General features: G+C 39.4%; 1 protein-coding gene across 1 annotated transcript in view; it reads left to right on the plus strand.

The window, feature by feature from the left end:
• erbb4b (erb-b2 receptor tyrosine kinase 4b) overlaps positions 1-18,566 on the plus strand; it is a 341,570-nt gene that overhangs the window by 186,670 nt on the left and 136,334 nt on the right. The gene's annotated exons all lie outside the window — the stretch shown is intronic.

Here is an 18,566-nt window from a genome sequence, read left to right on the forward strand (position 1 = left end):
GTTACCGTAGATGTAAATCTGAGGAATTGCAGAATCTTTCGGTGTGGACATGATAAATGTGGAATGTTTAATCAGATTATAGCTGCGATTTTGAGTACACAAGTTAAGTTAGTTAATTTTCGCTCCAACACTCCACTCCAGCTTCCTGCATTTAAATTTAAACTGAGACTAATAAGTACTCAGTATCTTAACCACCAAAGCCGTATTCCTGCCGAGTCCAGTCAACAAGAGCTACACACATTAATCACGTTACCTGAATATCTTATTTACCCACTACACTCCTGTATTAATTTCTCCTCTTTTCACTTGTGTTCTATATGTGCAAGTGTTGCTTCCCTTTCCATTTACATCACTGCACTCTTCTGCCCCCTCCCCAGAACTCCTTGCACTAACTACTAAATGTTTGAATAAAAACTCATTAGAATTACATAGCCATTTAGCTAAGTGACACGGGGTGTAATTGCACCATCCATCAATTGCAATGTAATAACACACTTGGAGGAGCTAAATGTTTATTAGCCGTCAGACAATTTCACCAGTGGGTTTTGGGAACAAGTAGCCAGAGGCGATCATGTGGGGTGGCCTTTGGTGTTGTGGGAGGGGAGGCTGAGAAAGGGGAAAGCCAAATTGACTGGGAAGTGATGGCAACAAACTATCAAAGACAGACAAAGTATCACTCTGTTGCTGGTTACACTTAAACAGTTAAACATACAAAAATATTAAGACAGTATGTTTTGGATGCACATCAGTGATATCTGATGTGTTCACTCTCTACAAATATGCTAACAAACTATGTGACTTGTTTTTATCTTTATATATTTTTTACATTTTCAATATAAATTTTGCGAGATGATGATCAATGTGAAAAACCTTCTGGAGTATATTGTCACTTTTAAAAAATATTTAAAATTTAATTGAGTTACAGAAGGACTGTTGGTGCATGTTTCACCCTTGAACCTCAAATCACATTCTTCTTAATTTTTGTGTAATTGGTGGTTTTACTGCCCTTCAGGCATTCAGTCATTGGCTTTTCAAAGCTACTTTACGCCTTTATCGACACTCATTTTTGGAGCTTTACTTGTTCACTGGCCCTGATCTGATTGAGATGACCTGGATCTTTTATAAATAATTCTCACTTGATTATATCCTCCTTGTGTACTCTCTGCCAGTCAGTCAGTCAGTCTGCCAGTGATGGCACCTCTGGTGTGTTTCACTGTTCTGTAGGCATCTTCAGCATGTCTCCTCCACATCATTGTCTTCTGTGTGTCAGTGGAGTCATGCTCAGCTTGTTTTACAACATATGTCCTGTTTCAGCCACTCTCACTTGGTGGGCCCTTGCTTGGTCAGTCAATGTGGGACTTGTTTGTGCTGGGAGGGCGGCAAATAAGGAGTTTCATTATTTGGGCCGAAATAGAGACAAAGCCTGCTATAGCCAAGTCTAGCTCTTGCCCATGCAACATTTCCATTATGTCTTCCAAAAGTACAGCTGTGTTATCTGAGGAGGAATCACAAAGGAAGCCAAGAGCTTAGACACAAAAGTGACAGAGGTGGTGGGTGATAAAAGGTTTGTGTTTGGGGGGGGGCTCCGAATGATTCAGATACTTCCTCTAAGTAGATGAGAGAATAACTTAATTGCTCATTGAGTTGATGACAGTGTTTTATGCAGATAATATCCCTTTGCATGACAGTGCCATAGTGCAGATAAAGGAGCGGCAAAAGAGAAGGGGAAGAAAGGAGACTGAGTGTATAGAAAAGAGAAACATAAAGAAAAAGAGCAAGAGATAGAAAATTAGAAAGAGAGTCTCTTTTAGTATAATTGCAGCTTTTACCATGAAATGAATGCATTGTGTAGAGCTAACGGTGGCAGCTCCACCCATGTGAGCCATCGTGTCTTTATCACTAATGGACCAGTGACTACTACTGTAATTACGTAGGCTTTTGTCTAGCCCTTTGCACAACTATCTTGGAAGCGAAAATTGGTCTGACTTTTATGGCTCTTTTACTGACATCTACGGTATATCGGCAAGCTCTAAAAAGAGGACAAAGCAAAAGAGCCATGCTAATAAAGAGAGAGGGGTAGAAAAGAGGTAATAAAGCTAAGATGGAGAGAAAGGTCATACAACAAGTTGGATTAATATTTATGATGATTTCTCAGGTTAATGACATTTCATATTTAGTCAGGGGCACCATAATTGAAGATAATGCAGACAGACCAATTTAATTCAGCACTGGCGAGTTTCTCTATTGTAACACCACACCTGTTACTAAACACCAGGCCCAAATTGTAGAATGGATTAAAAGTGCTTACACTAATGTACAGCATGCTACCCTTAGCTTGCTCATTTAACTGCTTAAGCAGTATGACAGCATAACTTCTGAGCTGAATCGTTAGTTAATTCAATTGTTTTATGGGAGAAAAGAGAAAAGGGGACTGTGTATAAAAATGAGTGCAATTCCAAAATATATCTGCGCAAGTCCTCAGTCGTCCAGGACATTGTAGCCTTGAAGCCAGCTAGACTTCTTTAGGTTTGTGAAGATGTTTTGCCTGTCATCCAAAAATTCACTAGGTACTTCAGTTCTAAAATAGCTATTGAGGTCAGCTGAGGCAAAATGTGAGTAAGGGTTGAAACACCTAGGAAGGAATCTCAAGACTGCATTGTAGGTGGCTGATAGGTAGTGTCGTAGGCCACCACCTCTCAGAGATGAAGAGCCTCTGGAATGATAGATAAAACTTCTTTTTAAGCATTAAGGATTCCTAAAGAGCAAACTGAGACTTCACTTATGATTTCTTGATTGTTTGAAAATCCACTGTCGTTGTGCACCAATACAAAAAGGAACTGTAACTGGACAAATGTTTATGGATCTATCCGTTTCTGACAAGAACTGACATATACTCAGTACCAGACCTAGTGTTAGAGCAAAGTTAGCTGTTAGACGGGTTAGTCAGCCAATCTTTCAGCCATGAAATCTGATAAAGCCCTAAGTTGGCCATTCATATCATTGAATTCCAGCCAGGTTCAAGTCTGTCAGGCTTGCACTTTCCTAGAAGGGGAGAAACTCAGTGAGGTAGATGAAAACAATCACATTGCATTGGAACTCTTAAAACCACAGAGAATATCTCTACATCTTTTTTTCTCTTTGTGATCTAGTTAACTTTTCACCACGTCGTACTTAAGGTACTCATACAGGATATGTCCATTAAAACAGTTTAAATATTCATCACTCTGTAGCCCGGTAACGGTTCCCAACTTGTTCTCCCATGCCCATTCTGCACAAGAATAAACTTTTCAGAACTCCAGTTCTCTCACAAAGGTACACAAATGCATTTATGCATAGCTATGTAGTAAGTTGGCACTGCTTCTGTCTCCACGGAGAAAACATTATCTCTATAGATCATCTCCAAAATTATGAAAAAATTAAGTTGCAAGTCTTGAAAGGAAAAGAAATACCAGTTACTTTAAATTCGATTGTTTAATTCTAAAAAGTCTAAAGCACTGGACTACACAAGAGACCTTTCTCACCAGCATTGTGAGAATCCTTGTAGAGCACAGATATAACAGTACAGACTTAATCACCAATGGAAATGAAGGTACATTATATTCTTTGCAATTCCCAAATGAGGATGTTACTGGCGCTGCTGTCACATTTTAACTGACCAAAGCATCAGCTGATCCAGTGTTTCATTAAATAGTTTTGCTACGGTCTATTGAGTCTTTACACAGCCGTTACAAGAGCCTGGTCCACAGAGCCGGCAATAAGCCGGAGTAGTTTCTGTTGCGTGTTGGGCTCTGCCAGGGCTGCCCTTTGTCACTGATTCTATTCATAATTTTTATGAACAGAATTTCTAGGCATAGCCAAGGGGTGGAAGGCTTCCACTCCGGTGGTCTCAGACTCTCATCTCTCCTTTTTGCAGATGATGTAGTTCTGTTCGCTGCTGTTCGGTGACCTCCAGCTCGCACTAGAGCAGCTTGCAGCCAAGTGTGAAGCAGTGGGAATAAGAATCGCCTCCAAATCTGAGGCCATGATCCTCATCCGGAAAAGTTTAGGAGTTCGGCCGGCCAGGAGGGGTTCAGAGTAGAGCAGGGGTGTCAAACTCAAATACACAGTGGGCCAAATTTCAAAACTGGAACAAAGTTGTGGGCTAACATTAATATTTATTGAAAAAAAAATCTTCCTCCAGATATAAGAATGAATCTTTTCTTATGGACTCAAACAAGTTTAGCTGAAAAACTGAATATGGAACAAGCAAAGCTTAATACTAAACAATATATATATTAGCTGTATAATACCAGTAGGCCAGCTCTAATAGTAATTTGGTATGGCTTCGCGGGCCAAATGTAATTAGGCTGCGGGCCAAATCTGGCCCGCGGGCCAGAGTTTGACACCTATGGAGTAGAGCCACTCCTCCTCTACATCGAAAGGAGACAGTTGAGGTGGTTTGGGCATTTGACAAGGATGCCTCCTGGGCACCTCCTGGTCGAGGTGTCCTGGGCACCTCACCCAGGAGACCCCACAGTACACCCTGGACATGCTGGAGAGATTATAGCTCTCGATTGTCCTGGGAATGCCTTGGTGTTCCCCCGAACAAGCTTGAGGAGGTTGCCGGGATGAGGGAGGTCTGGGCTTCTCTACTCAGGCTGCTGTTCCACGACCCGGCCTTGGATAAGCAGAATAGAATGGATGGATGGATAAAGCCTCAGCAAGAATATTCTAATTTTATCTGCGCTTCAGTTGCTATAATTAACTAAAACCGAAAGCTCTCTACTATAAAGACATTTTGATTTCTTAACTAAAGTCCTGTACGTTTTTTTTTTTTGTAAAGGTATGTGATAATCCAAGTTACTTACTAGAATGAAAACAAATAATTGCCACTAGCAGCTTTCTTGACTAGCAGTATTACATGTCCCTCAGTACCGTGAGAATTAAGTTTTACTTACTGCAAACACAATATGTAACATTTGTTTTATTGCTGAATGTGATCCGTAAGCAGCACGCAGGGAGTCACATCTATTCACTACCCTGCTCTAATTCTACCATAATACTTTAGCATCTTAATTAAACATGATTGTTATCTGGGTTTGTTTAATTCTTAGAAACACTGATGGGTATTGCTGCCAAATATAACTCCCAGGAGTGGATGGAGTCACTCAGTTGTGTGTGTGTGTGTGTGTGTGTGTGTGTGTGTGTGTATGTGTGTGTGACAAAGCGATAGAGTAAGAGAGGGGGAGAGAGAGAGGGAACAGCCAAGTGGGTCAGAAAACTGATTTCTGGGTTCCCTGTGGAGACAGCAAGACCTTTATCTTCAATTTCACAGATTTCCTCTGTGGTCAGAATAAGAGGCCACATCACCTATTTCTCTTCCACTCTTATACTTGTTTTATTGGGCCATCCCTTAACTCAGACAAGTCAAAAGAACAGATATAATGGGGGTTTATTTATGTAGTTTTTGTTAGACATGTCTCGCTGGCCTTTCATTCTCTGTCTTTATTGATACTTATTTGGGCTTTCATATTTTTGATATCACCTGCTGTCTGGTATTTCTGTTTTAACTTAAACATACATATATTGCCCTTTCACAGTGAAATTTCAGTATTACAGAACATTAAAGTGCAGTATATTTTTGCAGTATATTTGTCCCTGATACACATAATAACATTGCATGCTACTGCTACTTACTTTGTATAACACTGTAATATCATCAAACTGATCAATTATGTTTTTGAGTTACACACTATGAATTGCTTATCATCTTAAATATTCTTCACAATTACCATCCAGTGCAGCACACAGTGCAGTAAATAATGAGACACACCTGGTCATTAAATGTTTACCTCTTTTAAGCTATTAAATGATAAACTAACACATGTGGAGTTGTATAGTATGGATGGATGGATGGATGGATGGATGGATGGATGGATGGATGGAGTTGAAGAGTGGGCAGTATGTGCATGGATGAAAGCTTTGTGCTTTACTGGTAGCCAGGTTGATCAAATAGTAACACACAAAGATTTTCATTTAAGATGCGTTCCTTGCTTAAAAACAAAAAATCATACTCCCATGTTCACTACCCAAGTGAAGGCTTAGTAGTTAGCCTCAGCTGACTCTAGCAGCTTTAACAATTGCCAAATGACATCACCTTAAACCAGGCACAGACACTACAGTGTATTTTCTTTTTCTTCCCTTTTTTTAATCTGTTATTATGGCCTCTGTGTCAAATTAGAGTTATACAATCATATGACTCAGAATACTGTAGGGTCTTTACCTTACAGAATGAAGTGCCTTGAAGTGACTGTTAATGTGATTTGGTGCTATATAAATAAACCCAAATTTGACTGAATTGAATTGAATCTTGCCTTTTGGTGACTCACAAATATGACAGATGAATCATCGTGCTTGCTGCCTTGTATGACAATTTCCAGGGAAAAAATGGAAACTGACAAAAGCAACTGAAGTGGCATTCAGCTGCTATTCACTTTTACAGTTCCATCTTGCTAAGAGGTGTTTAACATAAGGCCCAAGGGTCAAAATTGGGCCAACAAAGACTCCAAGGTGGCCAGCTGGACAGTTTTGGAAAATGTGGAGAACATAAATTTATGGATTTTTAATAATATTTGTATAGGATTTACAGCTTTTCCTTCCAATAAAGCCCTCTTCCACAGCCGTTCATTCTACACAAAAGAAAACTTCATTTTGTTCACCTTCTGACATTTTTAATAATCAGCAAAAACTTTTTTTCTATAAACACGGGGCAGTCTGGGCAGCGAGCTACCAGAACATCTTCTAGAATTTTCCACGTATATCATGTAGAAAAACTGAAAAGTCCTGTTTAAATTGTACTTCTTATACTAATATATCTCATTGATTGAATGTGTAGTGAAATAAATTCTTTTGATGTTACGCTTACATTTGTCCACAGTGCAGAAAAAAAAGTTTGGACTCTGTGCTTTTATGGGCCAGCCTTACAGGGAACCATCATGGTAGACATGTTGGTCTTTCAGTAGCAAAAAAGAAATAAGTATGGATCCAAAATAATAAGGACATGAAGGATCAGTGAGAAATAGTTCAAATTACAGATTTTTGTTCCTAAACATATAGAGAAGTAAAATGGATGACATCAGCATGGTTAGAGCCTATCGTGAAGCATGAAATCTTTTTTTTTTACTAAGCGTGATAGCTGTTTGATGGATAAAGTGCTGCATTAGGTGACCTCCACAATCACCCATCCTAAACCCAAATGCACTGCACTCTCATTGCACTGTTGCACTCTAGTTGTGCCTTCAGTTGAAATCATGGCAAATTCAGCAAATAAATGGAACCTCCAAAGATTGATTCTGTTCATCTGGACGTAGCGTTTTGTGGGACAGACGTTTCGTCACTCAGTGACTTCTTCAGTCCCAGCTGACTGCAGGTTTCCCCAATCTTATAACCAGTACATTTGCATAATGACTGAAACCAGCCCACTGACTGAACAATGGGCTGGGAGGTCAGTTCCTTAATCGATTATGCAAATGTACTGTCTATAAGATTGGGAAAACCTGCAGTCAGCTGAGACTGAAGAAGTCACTTGGATGAGTGACGAAATGTTTCTCCCACAAAACACTACGTCCAGATGAACAGAATCAATCTTTGGAGATTTACTTACCTGGATGATTGAGCATGCATCAAGACAAATAACTGGAAGCAATGATATAACAATGGCATTGTCTGTATGGGAAATTAACATACTGAATGCCCCAGTAAAGGCCCTGCTAAAACAGACAAAAAGCGCAGTTGCAGTTGCCATGGTTGATAGTTGAACTACTGTGATAATGTCTTTGATTTACTCAAAGAAAGCAGCTTTGCAGGTGGATGATAAGCGACTGTAAACAAGTTGAGATTGATTGTAATTGCTGCCAGTGTTTTCATGACACATTATGTAAACAACACATTATGTAACCAACACCATCAACTTTTAATACTAACAGATCTTAGCACAATTCCTATCCTGGATAAGGGGATCTACAAATTCCCATACTGAGATCTCACCTTTAACGTGGCCACTGCCTCTTCTACTCCTGTCCTCCTGAATTTATTGAGCCGCGAGGCCCATCAACTTTTATTAGCTAATAATGCTGTTAGGGCCATTAAGTGTGGCCAAGACTCACCCAGAGCAACACTTAACAGTCCCTGTGGGGTGCTACTTGAGGACTGAAGTAACAGGACCACACTGTGACAACCCCACTGCACCGACGTGTCTGAGCAGATTTCTAATTTGATGTTGCTAAGACCAGCGCAGCTCCCCCAGAGGGTGATTGGTATGTCACTTAAATGCAGCAAAAACGCAAATATTCACTGTTTTAGATAAAACAGTGATTGCCCTTTCCATTTTGAAATTTCTTAGAAGGAAGGCTATAGTCCACCCAAGGATTCTACAATGTGAGAGCTGTTTCTCATATGTACACAAATGCAAGTGAAAACAACAAACACCCTGTAATTCTTACTTTTAGATAATTTCTAGGCACCTATAGGATTGCCCTGAAGCTTCTTCAAAGATGCCTAGAACTCACTTAGGGACTGACTATTTTCTATGCTTCTGTGGACTGCAGATGATTTAAAGATCCTGCCGGCACTCTTTAGATTGCTACACTAAAATAAGGGCATAATGGAGCCTGGTTACTCCCATAGCCGTGGGTGTTGTTTTTGTTGTGTTGTGCTAGGTCCAAACTCTTAGAGAATGGTTAAAGGATGGCCCCTGTAGATCAAAGCAAAAATATAATCAACTGTGAGAGAGAGAAAGACCTCTACTTTATCATGTCTCTTTGCTCAGGGCTGAAAACGGACTGCTGCTGAACTAAGAGTTGATAAAGAGAAAGAAAAACGGAGGGTACAGTATGTGTTCTGTGCTTGGTTTTAGAAATAGGTCATGTGGTCTGTTTTGATGAGTCACATGGCCAACACTCATTTAAAAATTAGGTTCATTTTAATAGTGCAGGTTGTTGTGCAAAAGGATAATGAGATTTTTCAGTCACTCAAAGAATATCCATTTCGTATATATATTTATTCACACAAGCCTGATTATTAGAATCGTAGACAAATGCAAAAGTTAAAGTAATAATAATTTTAAAAAAGATGGTTAATGGGTTAAGTTGCTGTCAATATTTCCAAAGTAGGAATTTATTTTGAGTGTCACTGCAATTAAATAATTAGCACCTCAGCAATAATGACATTTAGAGCCTTCTACTTTCATAACCTAAAATTTTCGATTAACGAGCTAACCATGGGCTACAGGAGTACCTACCACCCCAGCACCCTCCTCCCACACATCCTTGTAGGGAAGTGTGGGCAAGTGATTACTCTCGGATTAAGACTTGCCTTACCGGCAGATATGTGTGGCATAATTAAATAATGGCTGCCTCACCCGAACAGTCCCAATGCATATGGGCTTCCCAACGTCGTCAGATCAGCACAATATTAACCATGACACAGGCGTAACCAGCCCGGTAATTAATGCAGTGAATCAATTACAAATTAGTCAATTTGGAGAATTCCCCACTGGAGTCCACTCATTACCAGTGCTCTGATGGAGTCGCAAGTTTTTCTCTTGGGAAGTGGTGTCACTTCATTGCTCTCATTTTCTATCTGTCTTTATCTCTTTTCTGAAGGTAGGCTTCGGAAGACAAATGGAGGATGAAATTGATGCTGCCTGCTGCTTAGCTTTGCATTGCAATTTAAAATGTCAGCTACACAACATTCGATTATAGGTACAACTGGAGAAGAGCATTAAGCTAATCAAAGTTAATGAGGACACCTTTACAGGGGTATCCTAAGTACAAATAGGCTGTCTACCACCAAGCTTTGAAGACTTTGTACTATACAAGCACATTTTTATATAAACCTTTAAAAGGCAGTTGTAATATTGATTTTGCCCATTGTTTGTGTTTTTTATTCTGCACATTTCCTTATAACATTCAATAATACTGTCAAAAGTTATACAGCAAAAGTGATGGTCGTCTACTGTATTACCATACTTCCGCTATCCACTGCCCCTAAATGATAGTGCAGTGGCCAAATTACAGGAATTATATAAAGTATACCTAACTAAACGGGTATTGAAGGAAAGTGGTAGCATGAATTATATGCCTTTCTCTACACACTCTGTATTGATGGTTCTCATAGCATAGGATAAGGTGAATACCACACTATTCATTTCCCTGCCAAAAGGTGGGAATGACAGAGGGCTTTCTAGCTCAATTCAGGAACTGTCAGGGAGGTGAAATGGGAAAGACTGCCATGATGAGAGACAGCAAAAGAGGGTATGGATGTGTGTGTATGTGTGGCTGTGTATACTTTTTCCTGCCCACAAGTCCATGAAAGGCAAGGAGCGTTCAGTAAACACAGCAGATTAAAAAAATAAAGATAGACATTATATATTACCCAATATAAAATTCAGTAATGTATTTTTTAATAAATAATTTAACATTGCTCTTTGTTTTTTAAATGCATTGTTCACTAACATAAATGAAGGAAGAAAAATAGAGGAAAATATTTTAAATCCACTCCAGTACATCACCACCCCCAATTATGATCTCAGTGATAAACATAAAGTGAAATCAAAGCTATTAGACAATGAAAACTGAAAATGCATCAGCTTCTTAAAAGTAAGCTGCTGAGTGGCAGAACAGATGTACTGAGTTGCTATATACTGAACAGGTGGGTGTAAAATGTTTTACAGGGATTGCAAAGTCTTTGTGGACTTTCATTACACACCGTAAATGAGTTTGGCTCAAAAGTCTAATGCTTAAAAATAATAATAATAATAATGGAAAGCAATGACAGCAAACATTAATCAGAGCTGTTGCTGTAGCTCCTTAACTTGGCCAAAATTCAGGAAAGCAGGACTCCTTCAGCACGAGCAGTGATGGCAAACTAGCACTGACTTTCCATGACACTTGCAAACAGTAATAGTATTTTAGTTGGCCACTGTGGCACAAGTTTGGTTATATTTTATTCTTTTAGATTTTTAGGATAATCAGTGAGTCTCAGAAATACAAATTTTGTGTTTAATTATGTTAAAAGCCAGTCAGTATCATATCTGATCAAAGTACCAACTGGCAGAAACACTGATCTCACAGTTTTGATGACTGATAACTGCAATATGCCCGACATCTGCATCAGAACATACCCAGAATAAGGTCATTTTTATTTTTAACATGTTCATTACATAATTATTTAGTGTAACAAACAGTCAATATACTGGATGAAAACAAGACAAAGTGAAAAATAAAAGGAAATAAAATATTGATTTTCTCTCGGTTTACTTTCCTAAGTAAAGCAAGAGGAACTGTGTCATGATTGTTGTGTGAGCTTTGACTAAGGGAGGTGAGTTAGATAAGCTGAGAGACATGACCAAATGTGCCACCTCCATCTATTACTACATCAGCAAAGTTGAACCTTTTGCTTTGTCCATAAGAACAAAAATAAAAGGCAGACGTTGTAACAGTCTAACATATGTCCCTTTTTCTGTTCAGACACCGCAAACATCTGAATCAGTGTCTGACCAAAAATCTGCGTAATAATTTTTAAGAAAATCACCACATGTCTCATACAGATGGAAAAAAAAACATTCCAGATAAAAAAGAAGCATCAGAGTCCTCAGATGCTGCATTTAAATAAATGCTTTATATTTATTGATCTTATATTTAGGATGAGTAAATACATACTTGTTTTTGTATATTTCTGTGGTAGCCCAGTTTGTGCTTATTACACATTCACATTGTTCTCAGATCTCAGCACAATAGCCTGGAAATCATAAGGCTACAGATACAATTTAGTCTGACACCCTCTTAAAACACTAGAACCAGAGATGGTATTGCGGTGATGAGGGTATTGCAGTGGACCTGTTAGTTTTGCTACATCACAGTTTCCTATCCGGGGTCTACTAAATTATTTTAATTGTATAAAAGTTCTGTCTGACCTATGTAGTACACATGGGAGATGCACTGTATATCTGAAGAACTGAAAGAGGCTCAAGACACTTGCCCTAATGGCATAGTATGTAAAATATAGGATTGGACACAGACCTATGATAGCCACATTTAAGGGAAATTGAAATAAGCTGGCCTCATCTTATAAGTTCCCTCTGTGAAAGCTTAAACCGCAGGTGTCGAACTCCAGGCCCTGAGGGCCCGTGTCCTGCAGGTTTTATATATCGCCCCGGGTCAACACACCTGAATCAAATGATTAGTTCATTACCAGGTTTCTGGAGAACTTCAAGACATGTTGACGAGATAATTTAGCCATTTAAATCAGCTGTTATGGATCAAGGACACATCTAAAACCTGCAGGACACTGGTCCTCGAGGCCTGGAGTTTGACACCTCAATGCCAATATTGTCAAGAAAGTTGTGAGAGATTTCTTTTCTACTTATATAACCACCTTTCCTGAAAATACACCATAGACCAAATAGAATTATGAAAATGCTTTCTAAGAAATTCTGGCTCTCCTGGATTAAAATGAGATTGTACGTGTACTCGATTTTCATACATTATGCGTTACCGTTTTTCAATCCATTTCTCTTTCTTCATATGATTGTTTCACTGTTTAGCCTTTCTTTCCTTCAGAATTTGAGGATGGTGTATTCTGTCAATGATGCATTCACCTTACAGGGCTTTTTTGTCATCATCCTTGACAAGTCGACTGTCATCCTGTCGCAACCAATGACACTCCAACTGAGTACTACACATTGCCTCTCCGTACATCACTCTGAACAGGGACTTCTCAAAGTCACCCATTCTTGCCAATCTCATTAGCCAGCAACAGCCAACCCAAATATCAACCACATGCCAAACCCACACTTGTTAGTAACAAATATCAGTTTATGATGTTTTATCTTGCATTCAGTCGTCATAAAATTATTTGTAACTTTGTGATTTTTTTTTATTTCAGTACACTTAAACTAGTTTTTTTTTGCTTTGTTATAAAGATAATATAATATTTTCCCTCTGAAATCCTCACTTGTGCTTGAGTAAAATAGTATTCCTAGAAAACAGCTGGCATTCTCCCACTGTAGAGGCAAAGGAAGGACGTGGAACACCAACAGAGAGGTTTCAAATCTTTCATGTCACTTGTTCTTTTGGCTTTTGTTACCACTGTTAACAACAAAAAAAATCTGTCTAATCTCACACAAGAATGCCTTTGTACAGCCACACAGGCATCATCATGCACACACACACTAACAGATACACACGTTTGCACACGCAGACACACACATAAGCACAAGACAAGTGGTGTAAGAAACACAAGTGAGAGTTTCTCTTCATCGTCAAAGATGAGTCATCATAATCAACTTGCCAAGGCAATAAAAGATACTTCTGTGATTCCGATACATACACTGGTGTGCATACTTCCACACAAATACACACATACATCAAAGGCAGTATCACCTGCAGGTGTTTGAAGTGGCTCATATTGGGTTTGAGCCACTCCAGAAGGATTGAGGTATTACTGAGGAGCTGGTGGGTTGTAGGTGGGCACTTGGCACGGCAACACTTCTGAGGCTGAGAATGAAAAAAGGATACCAGTTTCACCAGGGCCACTTAATGGGATGGCGTCGCAACATCATATTATAACCGATTTAGGAAGTCATTTGCCTTTATTCACAATAGAGTTAATTTCAGAAATTATTGTCAAAACAGTAGTAAAGCACTATGGGACAACTGCCAGCCAGTAATATTTCCATTATATGCCAGTTCCACTGAAGGTGATCTCCTGGAAAAAGTCAGGAGGTTTTCTTACTTACATTTGTAGACACTTCATCCGATTCTGTGTCTGTGTACAAATGTGGATGTGAGCTCAGGCAGAGGATTTAAGCAACCGATATGGAAATAGAGGATGGAGGCTTAGCGATGCAAACCTTAAGCCCACCCCCAGTGCACTTCTGTGTATCTGACTTCAGTGACCGCAGCCCTGCAGAGCACATATCTTTGCCTCAATATGTATGGAAATGAGAGGCAATCGTGCTAACGTGTGTTCAGTGTCTTCAAACATGCTAATGGTGCCGATGTCCTCCACCCGCAGCCTAACATTTCACCTTTTCCTCACACCTTTTGGTTTACTCTCTGTCTCTTCTGACCTGGAACAGGTATGTTTTTAATTATGCGTAAGAATACACGTAAGACTAGCTTAGTCCACTCGTCTGAGCTTCTCCTGCAGTGTGCAGAAGAAAATCTTCTGCTCTTTCTCCTTCCTTCACTGACTCTACCCCCAAAACCTCCCTCTCTTCCTTTAGAAGTCAGGGATTGAAGGACTCGATTTCAAAACTGTGCACGTCTCAGTGACTCAAGTGAGGTTTTTGTTCCGCTGCCACACTTCCGTTCACAAATGCTCCAGCGTAGGGAGGAGGGAGAAATCCCTGTTAATCTAGTGAATCTGGCTCTCTAGGTCTTTTTTGTTCACTGTTGCTGAGATCCTGACGCATTGATCTCTTAGGAGGCATGTAGGGTGTGTGGTTGGATGAACTGAAAAGTTGCTAGAGGGAGTCTGACGTCCAACTGTAGACATAATCTCTTTTTTTTTAAAAAGCTGTCTTTATTCACTTAAGAGATTGCAGATGATCAACAGTTTGCACTGACCTCTTTGAATTTATAATGATGCATTGGTATAAATAATTACTTGTGTTACTTGTGTTAAGATTAAAAAGAAATCCTGAAAATGCATGCAAAGACCATTGCAACTTAGATTTCTGGAAGATGTGGCCCACGCGCCTATCGACACACTGAAGAGCTATTTTTATTGGTAGAAATCCAGGACAACATTGTGTCATGGTGTTATATTTAGCAGGTAATTTAATGCTCTAATTTCACTGTAGCTAAATTGAGGGCATAATGCAAATCATTGTATTTAGTGCTAATATAGACATAGAAAAACTGTTGCACTGGCACCTGTGCAGTCTGCATTGATAATCACATCAGCTTCTTTGCATTAATATCTGTTTGAATGTTATATATAGATATACCCCTTTGGGAACTTATGCATCAAAACGTGTTGAAATCCAGGTTCTTGTCTCCCTGAAGTACTTTTACTATGCGCTTGGCCTGCACCAGTGGTATTGCCAAGGGGTGCTTGTTTTGTTGATCTGTGTTTAATGAAAGTGACCACGCACAGAGCAGATTCGGCCATTAGCTCAGCAAGAGCCTGTAATCACTACAAGTTGTTTCCTTTTTTTCTCACAGTTCATTATTGAACAAACATTCTGTGGGGGGGAGACATGTGCTTCTGCCACTTCCTTCTCCCTCTTTTTATTCCCTTTGCAGTGTTGCACTTTCGAAGCTATCGATTTGGTGGCTTGAAAATAACAAACGACAGCTATGTGAGTGGGACAACAAACAACCTCAGAAAATACAATATAAAAGGCATCTGTGAAGTATGTGCCTTGAAGTAATTATTAGCTACTGTATATGCTTAAATTTAATCAGCCAGAGCTGATTGCTTTTGCTGTTGTGTGCTGCCCTCAGTCTTCTGTGAGGAAGAAAGAGTACCTGGATATGGCAGTGTCCAAGGCTATGTCACAGAGTGCCGCATATTTGGTTTTGTAGCAGGGTTGAAAAGACCTTCAAACTCAGTGGGGTGAATGTGACTCATCTAAAGACCTTGCCAAACTCTGTGTTGACATGGAGGCAAAGAGTACTACATGCACTCACTTGAAAAAAAGCTCAATATATTCTCTATGTACACACACTCTTGATTCAAATCAATAAATGTACATTTATGGTGTGGTCAAGTTTAGTTGCACCATCATAATGCTCCTCAACATTTGAAGCCTCAAACCCACCACTGCTCTTATTAATTCACTGGATATTTTCATCAGCACAAAGAAGTTTGTGCTATGTCCTTTTTTCTCCAGGTAGTTTTTAAATTGATAAACACATTCAGAGACATACTGAATGTAACATCCCCATCAATCACTCACATAGGTACACAGACACTCAAGGCCTGTCTGTTTCTATTAATGGTAATCAGCTGGGTAATGATGACAGAGCTGCGACTGTGGCTTACTTACTGGTGGCTGATGGCCATGCTCTCTGACAGCTGTCAGCCGCCATGACTACACTGCCAGGGCCCTCCTTAGGACTTATTTCAGCTCAGTACATCAGCTGCAGCAGCACTTCACACACAGACTTGTTGATTATCAGCATCAGTGGGCCAGCGTGGAAAGACTTCTCTGACCGCCTGTCTGCTAATGACAGCCACCATGATGGTGGATGGGAGAAAGAGGACACAGCCTGTCACTTTGATTCATGCAATAGCAGATCCAACTGGATGGCTTCTCGCCAAAGTCTCGACAGTCGTTATATCCCCTCCTAAATGACATTTAAAGTGTGAAGCAGTGCCTGTCCTTGTGGCTCAGTCACCCCAGGCCAGGCCCCGGACACGAATCCCGAACCCTGTGCCAAGTTTTGAAGTAAGGTCACAAACCCCACAGTCAATTCTTCTCCTAGATGCCTGAACTCAGCTCATTGGCATTATTGAACGACCTTGAAGACAGATGCTTAGAGTACATTACTTAGTTTGTTTGATTTTTTGTCTTGTAGTCCTCTTTTTTTTTTAATTCTTTTGCTTTCCTATTTTAATCTATTTTATTATTGTACCTATGTTCACCTAAAAATTTGAACAAATACATCAAAAGCAAATGTAAGGTGAAGTATGCATGTCTGCTATTGCTTTGCAAATAAACAGGATAACACGCAATCGCTGAATTATTTCAAATGCTCTGTCCTGAGTTTGGCTAAAACCTAAACAGAAAATAGATGTTAGAATTGGTCATTCTGGCTAATTCTGTCACTGATATTTAAGAAATGGGAAACTTCTGTCTGTATATATTTGTTTCTGCATATTACCACTATGAATTTTAAATGTAAGTGCAGACTTTCAGCTGTAATTCAGTGGGTTTAACAAAAAGATTGTATAAAAATCAGAGGAACTAGTGAATTTTTTAATACAATCCCTTCATTTCAGTGGCTCAAAAGTAATTGGACAAATTATGTAACGGAAAATACTCATTTAGGGTATCTTTTGACTCAGCTTTTTGAGTTGGTTTTTTTTTGTGACTTTCGTATTATAAGGGTGGTTAGGTTCCAGTCCTACAGTTAGACTCAAGTTTAGTTGTTTCTATGTTTCTGAGTTTCTTGCTCCCCAGTTTGTAGTTTCCTCTCTGTTAGGTTTTTCTGTCTCCATGTTTGTATCTCTCTCCGTGTCTCTCGCTCGCTCTCTCGCTCACTAACCTTTTTCCCCTGTTCCTCTCCTTGTGTCTCATCTTTTGCCTCCTTGCTTGTTCGTCCCCTTTGCTGTGTGTTAGGTCTGTGTCTCAGTGTTTCTTGTTTTATCTCACGTCCTGTGTTCAGTGTGTTACGTTTTGCTTCCCCGTCTCGTCGCAATTCACTGCAGTTTCACTGTTTCCACTCTTGTCATGCCTCAGTGTATTTATTGTTTGTCTTTCTCAGTCCTTTGTCGGTGCGTCTGCAAATCTCCTGCTAAATCCTCCTTGTGTTTCCACATTTCCTCGTTAAAATCCGGTCGGTCGGTCGGTCGGTCGGTCGGTCGGTCGGTCGGTCGGTCGGTCGGTCGGTCTGTCTGTCTGTCTGTCTGTCTGTCTGTCTGTCTGTCTGTCTGTCTGTCTGTCTGTCTGTCTGTCTGTCTGTCTGTCTGTCTGTCTGTCTGTCTGTCTGTCTGTCTGTCTTTCTTTCTTTCTTTCTTTCTTTCTTTCTATGTACCAGACTGTAGATTTTTTCCACTCCTACTATTGTAGCAATTTCTTGGATGTTTTTTTTTCTGTTTTCTCAGCTTAAGTGTAGCTTGTTTCACCTGCATGGAGAGCTCCTTTGACCGCATGTTGTCTTTCACAGCAAAATCTTCCAAATCCGAGCACCACACCTCAAATAAATTCCAGGCTTTTTATCTGCTTAACTGATAATGACATACATGTAACAAATTAATTGCCCAAACCTGCCTATAAAATAGCCTTTGACTTAATTGTCCAATTACTTTTGGTCCCTTTAAAAAGAGGGTGGCACATGTTAAGGAGCTGAAACTCCTCAACCCTTTGTCCAGTTTGAATGTGGAAACCCCCAAATAAAAGTTGAGAGTCTACACATTATGTCCATGTCTATTATATATATATATATATATATATATATATATAATAGACAATTGTAGTTATAACTACAATTGGAACATGTTTCAGTAAACATGTAAAAAAAACTAAACTTGTGTCATTGTCCAAATATATATAATAATAACGAATATACTGAACTGCAAAATAGGCAATGTTAACATCAATTATATTTCTGTCAAATTATAATTTGTTACAGACACTAAACATGAGGTTTTTGAACTAATAACAGTTTCTGGAAGACGCTAAAATGGATGTTCTTGCAGAAATTCAGTGTTATCTTTTTTCTTGATCAATTAGATATTATGTGATGAATTTTAGCCTGAGAACATGCAGCCACTATAAACACAGAGCTGTGATAACCTTGTGCCTTTTGCCTTTACACTAACTTGTTTACTGAATTAATTTTACATTCGCCATG

Source organism: Copadichromis virginalis, linkage group LG16 (genome assembly GCF_057382275.1).
Source record: "Copadichromis virginalis isolate Kocher_CV1m ecotype Utaka linkage group LG16, C_Virginalis_male_GT1.1, whole genome shotgun sequence".
Classification (NCBI taxonomy): Eukaryota; Metazoa; Chordata; class Actinopteri; order Cichliformes; family Cichlidae; genus Copadichromis; species Copadichromis virginalis.